At 40.8% G+C, this 19,130-nt stretch overlaps 1 protein-coding gene across 3 annotated transcripts in view; it reads right to left on the minus strand.

Moving 5' to 3' along the window:
• The window catches only part of LOC128744227 (cGMP-dependent protein kinase, isozyme 2 forms cD4/T1/T3A/T3B), a 416,751-nt gene extending 399,029 nt beyond the window's left edge, over positions 1-17,722 (minus strand). For 2 of the 3 annotated variants that reach the window (XM_053841070.1, XM_053841071.1), the window contains exon 1: positions 17,415-17,722. The gene's annotated coding sequence lies outside the window, so the exon portion shown is untranslated. The remainder of the gene's footprint in view (positions 1-17,414) is intronic. The other variant, XM_053841072.1, reaches the window with a different exon arrangement.
• Positions 17,723-19,130: the final 1,408 nt, after the last annotated feature.

Consider the following 19,130-nt stretch of genomic DNA (forward strand, 5'->3'; position numbering starts at 1 on the left):
AAAGAACTACTGGTCTTCGTATGGTAGCGTCTGCTTCTAAATCTTAACGTTTTGCGAATGGCAGAGTAGGCCCGATTTCCCGCTTAAATGTGCTACTGGATCCCCTTACTAGTGTTGTTGTCCGTGGGCACCAGCAATCCAAAATACACGAACTTGTCTACCACTTCTAGTTCGGCGCCGTCAACAGTTACCGTCTGCGAGAGGCACGCGTTTGTTTCCTTTGAGTATTTAGTTTTCGACACATTTATGTTTAGCCCACTCCTCCTGAACAGCATGCAGGACAAGCCGTCACCTTCCTTCAACCGTCACTCGAGAGTGTCCACGAGATGCGCATGAAATACATCACTTGATCCAATGTAGAATGTAGCTCTGATCAGTGGCGTCAGTTTATCCGAGAAACCGTGTTCGTGCATTATCTGCCATAGACTGTACCGTATGCTGGTTTGAAATTAATAAAGATGTGATGCGTGGACACGTTGTACTGCCGAAATTTCTGCAAGATCTGAAGCATGGTAAACATCTGGTCCGTAATTGCACGGACCCTCATGAAGCCCGCTTGGTATTTCCCTACAAAACCCTGTGCACCCCCTAGGCCCCCTCCAGGAAATTTTTGTAGCTACGCCTTCGTTGCACTAGCTCGGTACCAAGGTTGCCAACAGGTTTTCCCGAAAATCTGGCGAACGCGATTGAAAGTGTCTGCCAAATTTCGTCCAAAATTAGAAGTGATGACCTTTTTGCAGGACGGTGGATCGGAAATCTGGCAAAAATCTGGCACATTGCCAAATATCTGGAAGATTTTGAGCTTTGTCTGTTTGTCTGGTGCGCAATCAAAAATCTAGCAAAATCCAGATTTATCTGGCATACTGGCAACCGTGCTCGATACTCTAATAACCGACTACGAAATCTGACGATGTCATGTCATAAAGACGTTTATAAGGCTTTGCTTTGCTTTGCATTGGTGAGTTGGCTTAACTGCTGAGTTATCAGAAACCCACGGTGTGAAATGGCCTGACATGATTTGGAGTACGTTTGGCCATCGATGGGAAACTTGAAAGCGGCAGGAAAACAAATGTAAATGATCTTAAAAGTCACTTGAAATCCATTGTTTTTTGTTCAAATGGAAGCTGAATTTGTCTTCAAAAGATGGGACGAAAATGACGAGAGTTTATCAATCCAGAAGGCAAAGACGAGCGTTGGCATGAGTCTCAATGAGGTCTCAATGTACAAGTTATAACGGACCGTAAAGTGGAGTAAAGTCTGGAGATAAGAAACGTTTAACGGAAAACTACAAGAATTTGCTGACGGAATGCAATTACATCGTTATGGATGATAAAACGTATTCTGACTCTTTCTTAATTCCGTAAAAAATGCCTTCAGAAGAGGGTCTTGGTTTTTCTCAAGCAGCATAAGGTTAATTGCTTTTTCTGACCCGACTTGACAAATTGTCGCTATTTCAATTCGACCAACTCAAATAGTGGTACAACGGCAAAGGTGTCACTTTGGTCACAAGGAACGCAATATTCGGAAAATTTCGAGCAACGGGTTTTGGTAAGAAATAAGCCTCAAACTATGATCATAGAATAAGCATAGAGCCTACCACCATCAAGACAGCCCTTAGCAGTGCAGTAGAGAAGAAAACCATCGGGCACGTGGCACGGAATCAGCGAAACTACTGGTTTAACGATGAATGTCAAAAAATGTTCAGTCCCACACATCAGAATGTAGAAAGTCACACACAAGAACATACAGCGAACCCAAATCTTTCGGTAGAAAAATCGCTGCTTAGAAAAGCAGGAGTATGCAGAGTTGAAGTGATTGCATCGTTCTCAGAGAACGCGAAAGTTCCAGTAGAAATTGAATCCTGCAAAAGCTTTGTGCATCAAGCCGAAATGTGGGATAAGAATGATAGTATTTTGGACAATCGTGAGGTGGTCGAAAGGAGAAAACAGCACCTCGTTGAACACCTAGATGGCACCTAGGCGAAGAACCATGGCGGCAAAGAGAGCCGACGCAGGGTGATCCAGATTCGAAAAAAGGCGGACATTAGCAATTGGGTAACAAATGCGTAACTTTTCAAGGGTGGTGTCTTCGGAGAAATTTAATAATAAAATATAGCGCATCTTTCTGCACTATTAGAGTGACCGTGAATTCACTCACCTATTAGAGTGATACGAACCTTCAAAATTTCAAAAAAAAATTTCTTCAAAAAGTTGCAGAACATACTAAAATAAGCAACTTTGCTGAACATTATGCTCAATAACTTTGCACACGACACGTTTGTCCGGGTGGCAAACGATTACTGTGAGCAGCCGGTTTGGAGACAAAAAGAGAAACGAAAAAATACGTCATCTTATGCTTCCAGTAAGTTTGCAGTTTAGATTCTTCTATCTTAACGCGCAAAGCGGCAGAACGACTGTTATCTTTCTATAGAGGCCGCATGAGTTATAAGACGGCAGTAGCGCAAGCGGCAGATTGACTGGATTCAAAAAACAATCAAATGATCGTTTGAAAAGCGCAGGTTGAATGCGGAAAGCGTACGCATTCACGCAGTCACATTCAACTTGCGATCCCTTTTCAAGCCCTGATCCGGACCACCGTGCGACGGTGCGACAAATGAAGAAAAACTGCCTGCCGCAAGGTTAGGCTACGTTAAGAAGGTTATCATGCAGCTCAAGAACAATAAATCAGCTGGGAAAGATAGTATCGGAGCAGAGCGTATTAAAATGGGATCAGAAAAGCTAGCCGATCCACCAGATCTATAAGAGGGGTGATAAATTGGACTGTGAGAACTATCATGCGATCAACGTTCTCATTGCCGCCTACAAAGTGCTGTCCCAAATTATTTTCCGCCGACTATCACCGATTGCGGTTGACTGAAGAACGGTCAACAAGGGCCAAATATTTACCCTCCAAAATTAATCCTACAAAAAAAACCCTAAGCAGAATTCCCAGGCATCATTTGTTCGTTGACTTCAAAGCTGCATATGACACCATCGACCGAAAAAAGCTATGGAAAATCATAGATAAAAACGGTTTCCTCTGGAAGCATATTAATCAGATTCTATCTACGATGAATGGTACACAGTGCTGTGCACGGATTCCGGGTGAATTTGCGAGTTCATTCGCATAGTTGAGGCATTTATCTATCTTGGCTCACTGGTAACGGCGGACAGTAACACCTTGAGATTCAGAGGCGCATTATCAACAGAAGTCGTACTTGCTATGGGCTTCATCAGCAATTGCAGTCAAACAGACTAAACCATCATACAAAGTGTAACCTGTACAAGACGTTCATTAAACCGGTTGTTCTCTACAGCCACGAAACATGGGCAATGCTCGAGGAGGACCTTCGCGTGCTCGGAGTTTTCGAAAGACTAGTGCTAAGAACGGTCTTCGGCAGCATACAGGAGAACGGAGTACGAAGACGGAGGATGAACCATGTACTCGCACAGCTCTATGGCGAATCCAGTATTCAAAAGGTGGCTTAAATTAAACGGATACGACGATACAAAATACCTCATTAGGTAGTTTTTCAAAATTAACAAAAGGTAATTTTATTGAAAACGGTTTTACTGATGATATTTAGGCATGTGTGAAAAGTGGTACTGAACTTTCCGAGATAATTGAAAATCACTGTTAAGTTTTTAAAGTCATAAGCACCACCCTTGGCAATAAATTCATAGTATTTATTTTGTTCGTAATATACAAGCCTATACTCAGAAGCAATTCTACTTCTTAGCAAAATCAAATATCACGAAAACCACAACAAAAACACCTTCTGTCTCTTGAAGCTAGAAATAAAAAAAATCTAAAGCAAGATTCGTGCCATTTAACGTTGACATTATCCAAATGAAACAGACGCACAAAGCGACAAAAAACCATCCATCTTTCATATTCACTGTACGCGGCGTCGTCCTAAAGTCAGCCAGGAATCTATTTTTAGCAAATCAGATTCTGCTTTTGCGTATCAATATCTTCATTCCGCATGGTAATTTATTCCGATTCTACGGCACCCCTCAAAAGACTGACACGCGGAACGGCCCGACCGCCCGCGCCTCCGTCGTTGATTTTCTATTACCGTGGGGCCGCATGAACTGCGTTTCGACTCGAGATGACACTGTCCGGTTGAATCGGTTCGCGGATCGTTAACTTGTTAACTAAATACTAGCACGGTTCGAACCGGTTCTGGTATGGGGAGCATCGCCACTCTAAATGCTAATGCATTCCTTTGCCGGGAACCGGTTCGGGAGTCCAGTTCTTCTGTGATTCTCACAGCCACAAATCATGCTGCTGCGCGTTGCGTTAGGTAATGCAACGCGTAAATTTCCGCCCCACGGATGGATGCTTCGAGGATCGTTTGGTAATCGTCAAGTGGAAAATAGTTGCCGTAGAAACATTTGAAACATTCAATGATGGCTTAATAAAGAGCTGATTATGGTTTCAAGAATTACATAAAACCGGTCTTCTGAAAAGCGTTGGTTAGTATTTGAACATTAGTGAGGCCATTGGAGGGGTAATATAAACTGAACGCGAGTAGAACTGTGAATAGAAACTCGTATATCACAGGCAGTGAATGTCAATTCGATCATCAATTATACTAATTGGTGACGAATCTGAAATGTTTATTATTTATAACTTCGAATTTCCCAGCAGTGGCATAGACGTTCCGGTGCCTTATGAAGTAATATTTGGAGGTTTTACTATAAATTAACTCAAAGTTGACTTTCATCTACCCTTGGATAAGCATACATCGTAATTGGAAATTAAAATGATGCTTGAATTGCTTTAAAAGTAACTCAATAGTAGAAGTAGTTGAAAGTGAGTGCTGTACACGCCAATGAAAATCAGTAACTCCAGCATCGTTGAAGGGAAAACGATAATGTGATATGAAACCGTGCATAAATTTACTCTGTTCCATATAATCGCTCGACCGATAAGCAAATCAATTCACCAGCGCCATTTTTCCGCATTTTCCCTGAGTCGCTCCGTGTTGTTATCTCGAGCTCGACTGCAAGGCAAGGGCTCGACACAATCGCGGTAGTCTAGCTCCTGATATTGTCAATATTGATTAGACAAAACTGCGGGCGCCCCGACTGGCGGATTGTATATACTTACAGGCGAAGGGACACTATAACGAAGCGTCAAGTTTAGACGTGAGCCGTGGCTTGATTTAATTATCGATTATTACACGCACCGACGGATGCGAACCGGTTGTGGCAGCTTTTTGCTGATTTAATTTCTTCCGTCCACGAGGTTGTGGACCCACCGTTGTGTTCTCTGACATAAAGAACTAGAAATTCTAAATTAGAAGAGACCGGGATAGTTTTGTAAAAGCTATCATCATCCTTTGGAATTATCTAATTACGAATCAACGGCAATCACATTATAGATGCTAATGATTATGACATGGTTATTTCATTTTCATCAAATGACAGGAATAAATATGGATACGATGCATCATGTTCACGTGATTGCAGTATTTCTAGTTTGTTTGAAAAAACTGTGAGATGGAACAAACTGCTCGGAAAATTATGTTCTTGACACTGAGAATCACGGATATGCACGTGACGTCATGATAATGAAACTTAGACAAGATAGTATAACTTATACATGAGCAAATCGAACAATGTCTGCTGATCATCGGCTTCCATGTACATCGTTGAGAGTTTTCTCATTCGGTCGAAAACACCTGTTTTAGGTATAGACCAATCCATTTACCAGTAACCTGACTCAATGAGAAAATCGAGTAGTAAAAAGTAGCTTGGTCACGTTCACTTGCGATAAGCCATTAGTTTCGAAACATGTCATGCGCTCTCACCCGAAGCACATACCCTTAAAGGTTACACAGTCAAATCAATCTGTGATCGAAAGACCTTCCCGCAAAACTTACATCTGCACGCCCATTGGTAATTAATTAACACACACACCACTGACTGTTGTCGCTGCTGCTGCTGTCACTATTAACAGAACAACACTTGATTCACGGTGAACGTACCTGCCCTGAGCCTGACTGAATTGCATCGCAAATCCACACCCACAGCAACGCTAGCGGAGTAGAGCGATTCCGGAATATTCCGTCACCGAACCACTAGCCAGCCACTTACCACTTACGGCGCAAAGTGAAGTGATTGATCGCAAAAAGGCGAATGTGTCTGATAATTTCAGGTGCGATATTTTAGTCACATTGTCGGTCCGTTTGAGCGATTTGCTTTCTGCAATCTGAGATTTACGACACTAACCTGACTTCAAATAGCTACCGATCAATCAATTCTGCGCTCGCACTCGCAGACGGTGGCTACTGACATTTTGGTTTATGATTTGTTATTATTATGTAATGTTAGGTTTATTTTAGTAAAGAGCAAGGAAAGTGCCAATGTTTGTTGACCTTCAAAGGTACATTTATACTTAGATTTTTATTGATATCCGGCCAATGGAGGCGTTGGAACAAGATCGTTAACTAAGAATTTTATATGAACAGTAATCTCAGATAGTCCATAGAGAGTCCACGTTCTCTGCCAGTATCCCAGGTATTTTGTTTTGACAGATTTGACGATGTGCCCTAACCTTGAGGATGTTTTTTATATGGGCATTATTACTGCGACCAATATTTTTAGCTATTGTGATATCGTCCAGGTGTATTTTTCTGTATTCCGCACATTCTTTTTGCAGAAGCGCAATGGATTGAGCGCATTGCTCAGTTCTTGAGTGTCGATGTATTTCATGCCTTTTGCTCCATCATGTATTTACTACTTTGCAACCAATCTGGTACTCTAGAGCCAAGACGCGCGGAGTCTCATTATAAGTTGTTTATGGACAAGAGCCTTCATTACGCACCTCGAACCAGTATCATTCTTATATCTAGCCCCGGCTAGAGGTTTCATTATCGGTAAACCAATGTTCTGCAAAAACAGAGGGCGTGTTTGTATGTATTTTTCCTTACTACTTTACATCACCAATCAATTTCTAGAACCAAATAGTGAAATAAATTATAATTTGCCCATGAACAAGAGGCTGTTCGACGCACCTCGAGCCAATTCCAATCTTATAAACTTGCCCTGGCAAGAGGTAGTATTGCTCGTAAATGCAGAATTCACTGTGAAGGAAGGATGTGGTCTGTGGTTAAAGCGGCATTACTCACTTTGACGGAACTACTTCCGGATACTGTGGTATTTTATAGGTCTCTAACTTTAAAGGGCTAAAAGCCTCTTCCACAGCTCTACGATCGATACCGATAATACTTGCGATAGCCTTGCGCGAAGCCCGCATACCCACATAAATGAAAACAGTTGTGAAAATGGTCATAATCATATCGCTATTATAATCCTTATCAGGGATGGAAAAAAATCGCTTCTAGCGATCAAGATCATAGAAGCGATCAAATTCAGATTCATTAACACCACTACTTGTAAGCGACAAACACTTTGTCGCGATCCGTACAGATTATGACAAACCTCATGTCAGATCATGTTCATTGCAGTGATGAGAAATATAACAGATACAGGCGATTGGTTGTGTGCATCGTATGAATCACAATACCAACAACATGTGTGACCTTTTTTCTCGCAGCTAGGTAAGATGTAACACTTTGATCGACTGCTAATACTGTTTAGAGAACAAAATCTTGTGATCAACGCTAAAGATTCACTGTTTGTCTTGATCTGTACGGATCGTGATCTGTGCGTGTGGCGATAACTCATAGATTTTATCAAAATCACTGATCTTCCATCCCTGATTCTTATAATCCACCGTACAATCAACGATTACAGTACATTCCAAAAACAAATTTTTCGATGGCGTCTACCATTTACATTATGGTATAACCATTATTATTATGTTCACCATATCCTACGCTTCAAAAATATGTATGGAAAAGCATTCGTTTTCGTATAGTGAACATTCTTAACGACCCATTGTTTTTATGGTTACTTGTCGAATAACCATAACTAATATAGTTGATATTATACCAGGCAACAGTTTTAGTACGGTGCGGCACCATTTCACAAATGGTTCTCGATTGGAAGATAGATGGTAATGTCTATGGTTAGAGTATTGTTCCAATTAATGCATATTAGATTTTGTGATAATACCATTTCCTTGTACCTACATCTGCTGCTCGTACTTTCTGAAGGTAAAGTGGGGTAATATTAAATAGAAAGGTTGAGGGTATATCCCATTACTGCAGACAATGCAATGCACAAAAACCACAGAGAACTCAACCGAATTCACACACACATGAAACGTCCAACATCATTTTTTCTTCAATGTTTGACTAAAAGTGTTGATTCAGCCTAATAATGCGCTTCGGATGAAGTGCACTACTATGCTAGGAGTTGTCCTCCAGACCTTAGGAGGTTTTAATAGGCCTTTATTGAAGATTGTTTTTATCAAAAATTGCCGAACATCGCCATTACAGGTGTTCTGACTCGTCTTTTCTCATGCCACAGAAGCGACATATGTCATTTTCAAGCTTTGCTATAAGGTTCAGATGCGCTGTCCTGTTATAAGATCCAATAATCCTGTTATAAAATCCAATTCCAATTCCATTCTACTTTCGTATATTTTCTTGTTGCTTAATCTTTTCGAATCCTAGTAATTTGCAACGTGTATGGTATAGAGGCAAAACCGACGGGTTACTCCACCCAAGTAACAATTCTACAGGGTAGCATCCGACTGGCATAGCGTTATAACTTTTTCTGCACCACATCGATCTTCGCTATCCAGTTTATTTGAAACGGACCCTACTATAGAGCCGGATTCGAGTATTGAACGTACTAAAGCACAGTACAGTGAGCGCAAGCAATGCGGATCCCGAAACTCATGAACAATTTTGAAGATGAATTTCCAAGTTGTCTATTAACCCTCGAGATAGTTTCTTCGAGATGCAAATAAACTCCATCCAGGTGGTTGCAGTGTACAGAGCACATTGATTAACAGTATGAAAAGTAAAGGGCCTAAATTGCTTCCTTGAGGATCCTGCTGAAGGATTACAAAATAATTCCGGTTCTTCTGTACTAATCTTAGCACATAAATTACGGCCAGTCAGGTAAAACCTTGTCCATCTCGTGAAAGTGACAGAAATTCCGAGTTTTTCCGGCCGACTCAACAATACTTCATTATCAATACGATCAAAGGCAGCTTTCAGATCAGTATCTACTTGTGCACCTTCCTCCAGACTATTTAAGGAAAAAAACAAATTACGAGAGATTCGTGGCAATTGATCTCTTGGGGAAGAAACCATGTAGGTCGATGAATACATAATGACAGCTACACGTTAACAGCGCGTTAACTGTAAGCAAGCAGAAAGCGGCCTGTAGCCACGGTAATTTTCAACATTTCCTTTGTGCCATTTTATACCACAGAAGGGGTCAGGTCTACGAACAAAACCGTTCGAGTCCTGCAAGCGCTTTAATTCTTTCGTTTCCATCAATTGTACAGTGACCTGGGACCCTATATACGCCTGTAGTCCAAAAGTTACAGGACGGACTCCACGATTCCGAACCAACCGATTCACGTGTGTTATCATGATGACTATTTAAATTTAAAGATTTAAATAGAACAAAAAGTTTGCATTAAAATTAATTTTTCAAATGAAATAAATACAAAAAAAATTTAAATGTTTGAAAATTTTGAAAATAAGCCTGTTCCCGAAATTGAAATTACCGCACAGAAGAAAACGTTTCGAGATCAAAGACGAAATAAAAACAGAATCGCTGCGCGTACTGGAGGGCGTACCAACAGATGCTTACAAAAAGTGTGTCCAAGATTGAGAGAAAGGTTAGCATAAGTGTACAGCTACAGGAGGGAAACTTAACTACTTTGAAGGAGATACATGTAATTTTGATAATGAATAAGGCGTCTTCCCAATATTGTCACAGTTCTGGCAATTTTTAACTGCAGCAATAAATTGACTTGGGTAATGCAAAGCAAAGCCCCAGGTGCTGCATTCCGTTTTCGAAACTTGACCTTCTGGTTTTATACGGCAGACTTCACAGCCAGCTGTTAGAGTACAGGACGATTGCGAGGTTAGTGCTACGATGCTACTGACTCTAACTTACTCTCCCAGCTGAAATTTTAACATTAGGCTTGCTGGACCAGCATCGTACCTCGAAGACAATTTTCGAAATGACTATTTCTAGATATGTTTCGATATGCACGTCACCGACTTTAACGCTTGTGATTTGTTCCACTAGTTGCTCAACATTCAGCAATGTTTAAAAGTATCTCTTTCATCTAACTTCCGTGAACCTCTCGCTGCACACCTCTACGTCTGGTACCAAAAAAGTTGGACCAACTCGTGGTTCATCCTCTCCCTCCATCACCGTTCGTACATATCCCACCAAAGCTGGCCCTAAGCACACGACGTTCTAAAACAGCCAGTGCTTGTAAGTCCCCGTCGAGAATTGTCCACGTTTTGTGCTCGTAGAGGACTATTGACCTTATTAGCGTTTTTACAAGATACACTTAGTAAGGGGAGAAGCTTACCAAACCTTAGAGTGTTCTGGGACCCACGACCCAGGGTATACAAATTCGTCTACCACCTCCAGCTCGTAGCTTGTTTCTTCCATTATATTCCATAGTTCTTCACGGTCGATAGTATCATAGGCGGCCTTGAAATCTGTCGATAGGTGGTATGTAGTGACTTGGTATTCGCGACACTTTTGGAGGATCTGATGCTACACAAAGATTTGGTCCGTTGTCGAACCCCCATCTACAAAACGGGCTTGATAACTTCCCTGTATTCAGACGCGTAGCTGCAGTGATGAAGCGACTCATGGCCTGATTCGTTTCGTTTGTAGCCCTTTAGCATTCGGCTAATAACCATCTGTCCTTTTACGTTGTCTTTCACGCATCGTACCGTCCAACTTCTTTGCATTGCGCGCGATAAATATTCTCTAATCTTATGCGCCATGTAAGAGGAATTTTACAGAACATTCGTGTACAGATTACCTTGGGTATGAGAATCCAGCAGATGAAATCCTTAGGATACATCCGGATACTAAAAGCAGGATCCCCGGTATTTTAGTAACGACACTCACAGTTGCTACTCGTTTTATTTTATTTGCTGATTTGCGATCCGTTGAATCAGCCTTCTGTCGTCGATCTGTTGCCATGTAATCAATTTTCAACGACCGGTTATTGAAAAACATCATCCTATCTGTACGAGAGATTTCGGTACGTTTGGCAACCCGGAAAAGATCTGTAACAGCCGGAGCCAGAGAGGATTTGTTCCCTGCAAAGACCTCGAATGGGTAACATACGAAAACTGTCATAGCTTCCCCTGTTCCCAAATATGCTAGAATTAAGTTTTTTGGCCTTTCTACTATATAAATATATAGTACAAAGATATAGCAATCACTCGGAAAACCGGAAATGGAAAAAAGGTCCTGCGGGTCGAACGTCATATACCACTCGACTCAGGTCGAAAACTGAGCATTTTCTGTGTGTGTGTGTGTGTGTGTGTGTGTGTGTGTGTGTGTGTGTGTGTGTGTGTGTGTGTGTGTGTGTGTGTATGTGTGTGTGTGTGTGTGTGTGTGTGTGTGTGTGTGTGTGTGTGTGTGTGTATGTGTGTGTGTGTATGTGTGTGTGTGTATGTGTGTGTGTGTGTGTGTGTGTGTGTGTGTGTGTGTGTGTGTGTGTGTGTGTTTGTGTGTGTGTGTGTTTGTGTGTGTGTGTGTGTGTGTGTGTGTGTGTGTGTGTGTGTGGGTGGGTTGGTGGGTGTGTTTAAACACATATGTAGTCCCGCACACATGTAGCATTGTAGCACCGTAAATACAAAAGATACAGCAAAACTTTATTCAGCAAAATTGAAGATGACAACTAGTTCTACAAATTTTCCATATATAACTTTCTCAAATTTTGTTCGACTGAGACGCTACTGTCAAATGAATCAAAATTGAGTCAAAGTGAACGAACAAGCCCTGCTAGCTGGATGGCCCTGAAAGTGATTTACGTTGTTGATTTCAGCGTTGCTGGAACTATCTTAATTTTCTTCTCTCACCGATACAAATCTTTATTCATGTGTTTAGCTATTACCATACATGTTCAAAATCGCTCGGCAAAATTACCTGAATGAGGATCATTCTTCAAAAAGATGAAATACTTTTAGTATGTTTGCAACCCAAAGCTGAAAAGGCATATTTGTACCTTTGTATGGTTTGTATGCATCAAACAAATTCAAGAAAAATCTAAAATAATGCTGAAATATCGTCTTCTGCGAATTTTGTGCAAAATTAGGCGAAAATTGTTCGTTACAAAGGTGAACTGCTTCAATAAAAAAATTGCACGCTCAAACAAACAGTCATTTGAATGCGATATTTCCCCAAACATAGACTGCTAAACTCGACTCACCTTGACCAAGTGCACCGTACTGTCTGGAAGTATTGGCTATAGCATCAAAATGCAGCACTGAAATAGTGTGTAAATTCGCTAAGTGTGTTAGTAGAAACACACAAACAAATGCACCAACAGAGCTTCGTTTCACGTTTATCCAAGCTTCGATCAACACAATAACACAATTTGTTTGCTTTTTTTATCGTTAACAAGCGCTTAGGCGATGGTTTTTTCACCTTTTTATTATATTCAGCTTCGCTAATTCGCTTTCAATCCACAGCACACAAAACGGTACGGCACCTGGAAAATTAAGCGCCGTAAAATGGGCGATAAACGTAAACAAATCACCCGCGCAGGTATTGCCTCCTGTTGCCACCGGCAGAATCCGGAGAACGTTTTTTTCGTACGTGACTTTCGTCAATTCGTTCCCAAAATGTGACCGCTCTAGAACGTTATCACTCGATACGCTCGGATGATGGCGTTCTAATTCGGTGCTGCCATGTGAGTGATTGCACTAAAGCTAGACCCGATCGCTGCTGCTTGCGCCGCGCCGGCCTCACACAGTACAGGTCGCGTGCGACCATGTGTTCGAAATCATGCCAGAGAAGGCATATTTTGTTCGACGCACGTTTAGTAATGACAACGAACGCACAAACAAGCCGGCGACACAATCAACAATAATAGCGGCAATTACAAAGCTTGTCATTCAGTACAATGCCATGCCAAAACGTTTCGTCAAATTGGTGTTAAACCTATGAGTATGCCATTAGTATTCTCCGTAATCAAATCATTTTTAATGTTTAAGTCACTAATAAAATATTCAAAGTGTGCTTGTACAGTGTGATTGGTTTAAAAATGAAAATTGAAAAACTTTACTTTGCAATCAATTTTAACAGTTATGTAATTGCATAACAAACACGCTGAGCATTTTTTCTCTCCAACAAAATATTTGCTGTTTCAAATCTTTCATTCAAATGTTACAGTTTCGTTTTCGTTTTTATAAAGTGCGGTGATAGTAAACAAAGACGTAGTCCTACGTTAAAACTTGTGTACTCCTCGGCACTATAAAACAGTTCGAGGAGGTATCAGCGGAGTCCTTCGTCGGCAAGTACCACCTGATATTCGTGAGCGTCACTCCACGACGGATCAGATGCTTACCTTGCGTCAGTTTTTAGACAAGTTCCGCGAGTACAACTGTCTGTACAGACTCATCATCTATTTGTGGACTTTAAGGTGGCATACGAATCAGTCAAATGAAATGAGCTGTGGCAGCTAATAATGCTAGAACATGGTTTTTCGACGAAACTAATTACGCTGATACGTGCGACGCTGTATGCTGTCAAAAACATGCCTCAGAATAGCGGGGTGAGACCTCACCTCTGAAGCAAGGGTATGCACTCTATAACCAGCTATTCAACATTGCATTGCTTTGTAAGGTGCAATACGACGAACAAACGTAAAAAGAAACGGGACTATCATCGCAAAGTCTCTCGTGTTTGTTGGTTTTGCGGATGACGTCGATATCATCGGAATCAACCGTAGAGCAGTGGAAGAGGCCTTAGGTCTTTTAAATGGAAAGCAATGAGATAGGGACGAAGTACATGGTTACTGGTAAGGATCGTGGGATCCAAATGGTGTTGGTGCCGAGGTGGTGCTGGATGGGAAACGATATGAAGTTGTGGAGGAATTCATATATGTTGGTACCAGGCTGTCCTGCACTCAGTGCACCTATTTTGCTTATTTAACTGTTACACCTCAACCGAGCAAAATTTGAAAATGTTATGTATGGGGCATTTGTAGAGTCTATTATTATCTATAAGGTTGCTGAATTAAGTACTGCTCTATCTTATGTATTTACGGCGCACTCCCAGTTTACACTGCGTAGTGCACCAAGAGCGCTCTCTGCGCAACACTCAGTGTGAACTTGGAGTGGGCCGTAAATACGTAAGATAGAACAATACTTAGTTAAGCAATCTTATGGATAATAATTGACTCTATAAATGCCCAATATATACATTTAAGAATTTTGCTACGCTGAGGTGTTACAGCTAATAAAGCAAAATAGGTGCAATCAGTACAGGACAGCCCTAGTTGGTACGCTCACGACATGTAACAAAGATGTAAGCCGCGAAGTGCAACGACGGATTGCACCCGCGAATCGGGCTGTCTACGGATTACGTAGTCACCTGAAGTCGAGCAGTTTGCAAATTCGCACAAACTCTACAGAATACTATACTAATCCACCCAGTGGCCCTGTGTAGACATGAGGCGCTAAAGGAAGTTGATCAACAAATGCTGGTCGTTGAGCGTAAAATTCTGCGATCAATACTTGGTGGCAGTGTGATAGGCTGCGCTGTGGTGAGCTGGACACATAATCAAAATGCTCGACGAAAGAGTAGACAAAATTATTTCCAGAAGAGAACCAGCAAAAGGCCGTATACTTCGGGGCAGACCCGGACATCTCTACCACCATAAGTACAATAGTACATCTCTACCAAACTAAATTTCATCGGTAAGATACTCACGCAACATACCAAGTTTAATCTTATGCATAAACTGGTTGACGTAAATTATTCATAATTTCACTGACATCCACTGGAGCATATCTAACATAAGATTCGTTAGTGTCAGCCGTCCACATTCGAGTAATAATCTCATAACCTCATTTTGCAACCTTTGAAACACCTGTGCGTAATCAAAATGGAGAAATATTACTGATTTTGGTCGTTTTAGTTTGGGCGAAAACGTTAGATGTCTTTTTTTCGACATAAGCTCTAGTTGGTGCCAATTATAACCGAATACGAACCCTCTCGTCCTCCCAGGCTCTGTGGATCGTCGGTAGTGATGAACCTTTGAACCACAGCGGACTAGAAAAAAATCAGAGGGGTTGTGTACAAGACACGATCGCATATATAGGTGATGCAGGACTACGTAAGTCTCTTTGTAGGGATAGTAGCATGTATTTATGCTTGTAATCATTCGATTCTTCATGTATACATGCTATATGCAACATATATACATGCTACATGCGTTGTATGTAACATTTATCAAAGTAGTAACATTGCATACGTTAAATTCTCAAAAGTTTGTGCATTTGAAAACAATTTAACAAAATCAAGATCACAAACTATTACTTTCCTGCTACCTTACTGAAATTAAAGATTGTTTTTATTATCCATGGTTTCACACGTTGAAGGGATTTTACCAATTCAATCCTATTTTATCAACAGCACATCTTTTCACTACACTTCTAATGAAACGGCAAGCATGCCTATTCATACAGAGCCGTATTGTAACCGAACACTACAGCTGTAGCACATTTTTCCAACACATCGTCACGCAGTAAAGAATTTGCGATTTGTTGGGACAATGAACTTGTGTCATTTTTTCTGGCACACTTCCCTAACACAGACATCAGATTGGACTAGGTTTAATTGCGTTCGTAAGAAATCTGTTGGCACGAGGGGGCTTTGTCACTCTTTCTGGCGTACTTCCCAAGCAAGGACATCAAAATGGTCTAGGTTTAACCGCGGTGGTAAGAAATCTCGTTGAAATGAAGAAACTTTGTCACTAGTTTTGGCTTACTTTCCAAGCACAGATATCAAATTGGTATAGGTTTAGATCATCGTAAAGGATCTTACAACCAATCACGAAGCTAGAATTCTGGTAAAACTTAGGTTCATTATTTTCAATTTTACAATAGTTCAACATCAAGAATCCGTACTTTTCTTCATTTGGGTCAATTATTAGGAGATTTTCCAATCGATTGGTGTAAGAATATTGAAAATCGATCGGAAAACCGCTGAGCTATTAGCGCTCAAAACCTTTCATTTTTCGTGACGCTCGCATTTTTCGATTTTTTTGAATGACACCCTATCTCAAAACTTGCCGTAAGACGTAGTCTTACGTCAAAAATTTAGCGTTAGTTTAAGTTGAGATCAGTCGTCATCGACTCTGTAGATTTCAAAAGCAGTTTTTTTTTGTTTGAAACCAAAATTTTGTTCATGAAAATATATTCCCTGTGTTCAGATTGGCAAGAAGAACGCGATGAATACATTTCTATAAACAAACAGAACCCCGCTTTTGAGCCCAAAAACTGCTTCCGAAAGTGGGCTCTCCAACGAAAAGCTAATGACTTCTAGTTTCTCGTTAATATATGCTAGAATCTCTTCATATTTTTATCCAAGTAATATTTTACAAATCATTATCTGAATATTCAATAGTTTCAATTTGATTACAATTTTGATTTGTATTTTTAATCTTTTCTAATTAAAATTGGGAATATATAGAAACTCGGCCACCCTAACATTGTACGTCTTATCATCCAGTCTTGAAGCACTCTTTCGATTTTCTAAAAATAGAATGTAATCTATTTTTAAACAGCATGAGTCTACTATAATCAACTACTCAAAAAGTCAGCCAAAAGGAAGAACATTATTCTAGTTCGCAAAATCTGTATTGTTTCTGTAGCTTCCTCGCACTTTAGGACCTCATGGTGGCTCAGCATCTGAAAACAAAACAATCTAGCATGACAATTCACACAACTTCACTACCACCAGCGGAAATCACAAAGCCACACCGACAATGGCAAGCGTTTCACATTCATAGGGGACATTGCAACACTTTTGTTTTGATGGATCTTGATTATTGCCATCCATTTTCACACTCTCCACAGCAAGACCAACGTGGATCGCGTAAGCATGTGTTTCCACAGTGTGTAAACAGGTCGCAATTCCGCAACAACCGAACGTCACTCACAATCCGATGGCACTACTGTTGAAGCTAAAGACGATATGCGATGGTATGCGTTTCTTGCGCACTCTCCGGCTCGACCGTATCCCGAAAAGCTTATGCGCAAGCAAACCGATGCGAACGAACGTTCTTATCCACGACCGCGGCTGGCTGAAAGAGCAAGCACAAGCAAACGGCAGGCAGAAGGTGTCAACGATGCGATGCGAAGAATGCTTGGAAGATACCCCGAGTGTGCCCCAAATAAACACAGATTTTGCTCAGCGCTCTGCGACCGCAGCGAAGGTGATCGAAAGCGAAGGCGGGTTGTATCGAAATATGGAAATTTCCTATACCTACACACAGCACTAACATCCAGATTGTGACACCGTCTGAAATCACTTTTCAACACTAAACGCGATGATTTTCCGCACTGATGTGAGCATATCTCATATAATTCTAGTCTATTTATTGATTCTTCGACTGACCCCGATTCAAGTGACAACTAACGCACCGAACACCGCGAGACTTGGAACGATAGTGGTGGCTCTTACGAACGGGTACCAGTATGGTTGCGCCTAGGAAAAAGGTGTTTTTTCCAGTGAGAGGAAAATTGTCCCCCTTTAAGATGTTAGAAATGAATTTTCAACCAAAGTTACTAACAGCACCGATGACAGCGCGGACGCGGAGATACAAAAAGTCAGCTTAAGTGCTGCTACGACACGACGAACACTAACACTGTCGCTTACCATCACAAAACGCGAATCGAAAAACGCGAGATATGTTCAATTCCACATAGCAGCGAGCGGCCCCGGCTGCTGAACAATGTAGTATCAGTACACACTGTCTGTACGTTGGTTTCATCGATTACACATGTGTGTAGCGCTAGGCGAGAGCGCGAGATAAGTCACGATTTTTTATGAGATGGGCACACGGAAAAAAACAAACACAAACCGAGGTCGCTGAGCCGGGATAAGTTGCGTGCGAGCTCCATGAAGTCTATACTTACACCATGCCATGCCATGCCATAGCTACGGTAACGGTTGAATGTTGGTACCGTGTATCTGCTGTGGGGATATTGTAATGAAAATTATATTTTTAGAGGAAGGGTGATTTTTTTTAACTCAGCAACAAAATAGAACGCTATCGTAAAAATTTTAACGTAGAGCTATGTTTTTGATTTCTATATTGGGGTGCATTTTAGAGGTACGATAAATTTACATGTAACAAAAAGTAATTACATTTTGCGCGCTAATAACGCCACCATTTTTCAATAGATTTTAGAGATATTTGCATCAATCGATCAGAAATTTTTCTATGCATTGATTGAAGAAGAGAATTTAAGGGGAATTTGTTAAATTACTATTGAAATAAGCATAAATGTCACGCACTGCCAATATTTTGCGAATCAATCAATCACATGTAAGCGTTCTATGGCTTTCCACGGCTACGAGGGCAAATTTATAAAGTTAGCATTTCGACTACCTCGTTTTTAGAAACAAAGACAGAGTTTCCCTGTCCAGCAAATCAGAGATTGTTTATTTCGATTGAGCCATAGACCAAGTTGTCTTCCTGTACGTAGGGTTACGGACCCTGTTCGTCATACGTAAACACGATCCACTCGCAATAAAGTACTTTTTATAAGAATTAATCCGCCAGTACTCAAGTTTTTTACACCAGATAAATCTGACACATCTTGCCTGTACATGTATACCCATTTAGCCCGAAAAAATATTTCGAAACTTACGTTTCTCAGTGAAACAATTTTTCATGCTTCAGCGGGAGTACGTCATACGAAAACTCACTTCGTCTTAAGCAAGATTTCTTTCGTTTCTCATGGACAGACAGTAGTTATTTACAAAAATCTATGCATGTATTCTTTGAGCCTTGTGCAAGAGCTACCTAACTACTATAAAAAATAGTGGAAATAGTTTGAATCACAGCTCAAAATTTCAAGTAGTTACTCCAAGCGATAAGCAGATTCTCTTCGTCATACTCAAAACTGGTAGAAAACCCAAGAGGACTTCTATTTTTTGAACAAATAGTAAATATCAAAATCACAAATATCAATA

This window comes from Sabethes cyaneus, chromosome 3 (genome assembly GCF_943734655.1).
Source record: "Sabethes cyaneus chromosome 3, idSabCyanKW18_F2, whole genome shotgun sequence".
In the NCBI taxonomy this organism is placed as follows: Eukaryota; Metazoa; Arthropoda; class Insecta; order Diptera; family Culicidae; genus Sabethes; species Sabethes cyaneus.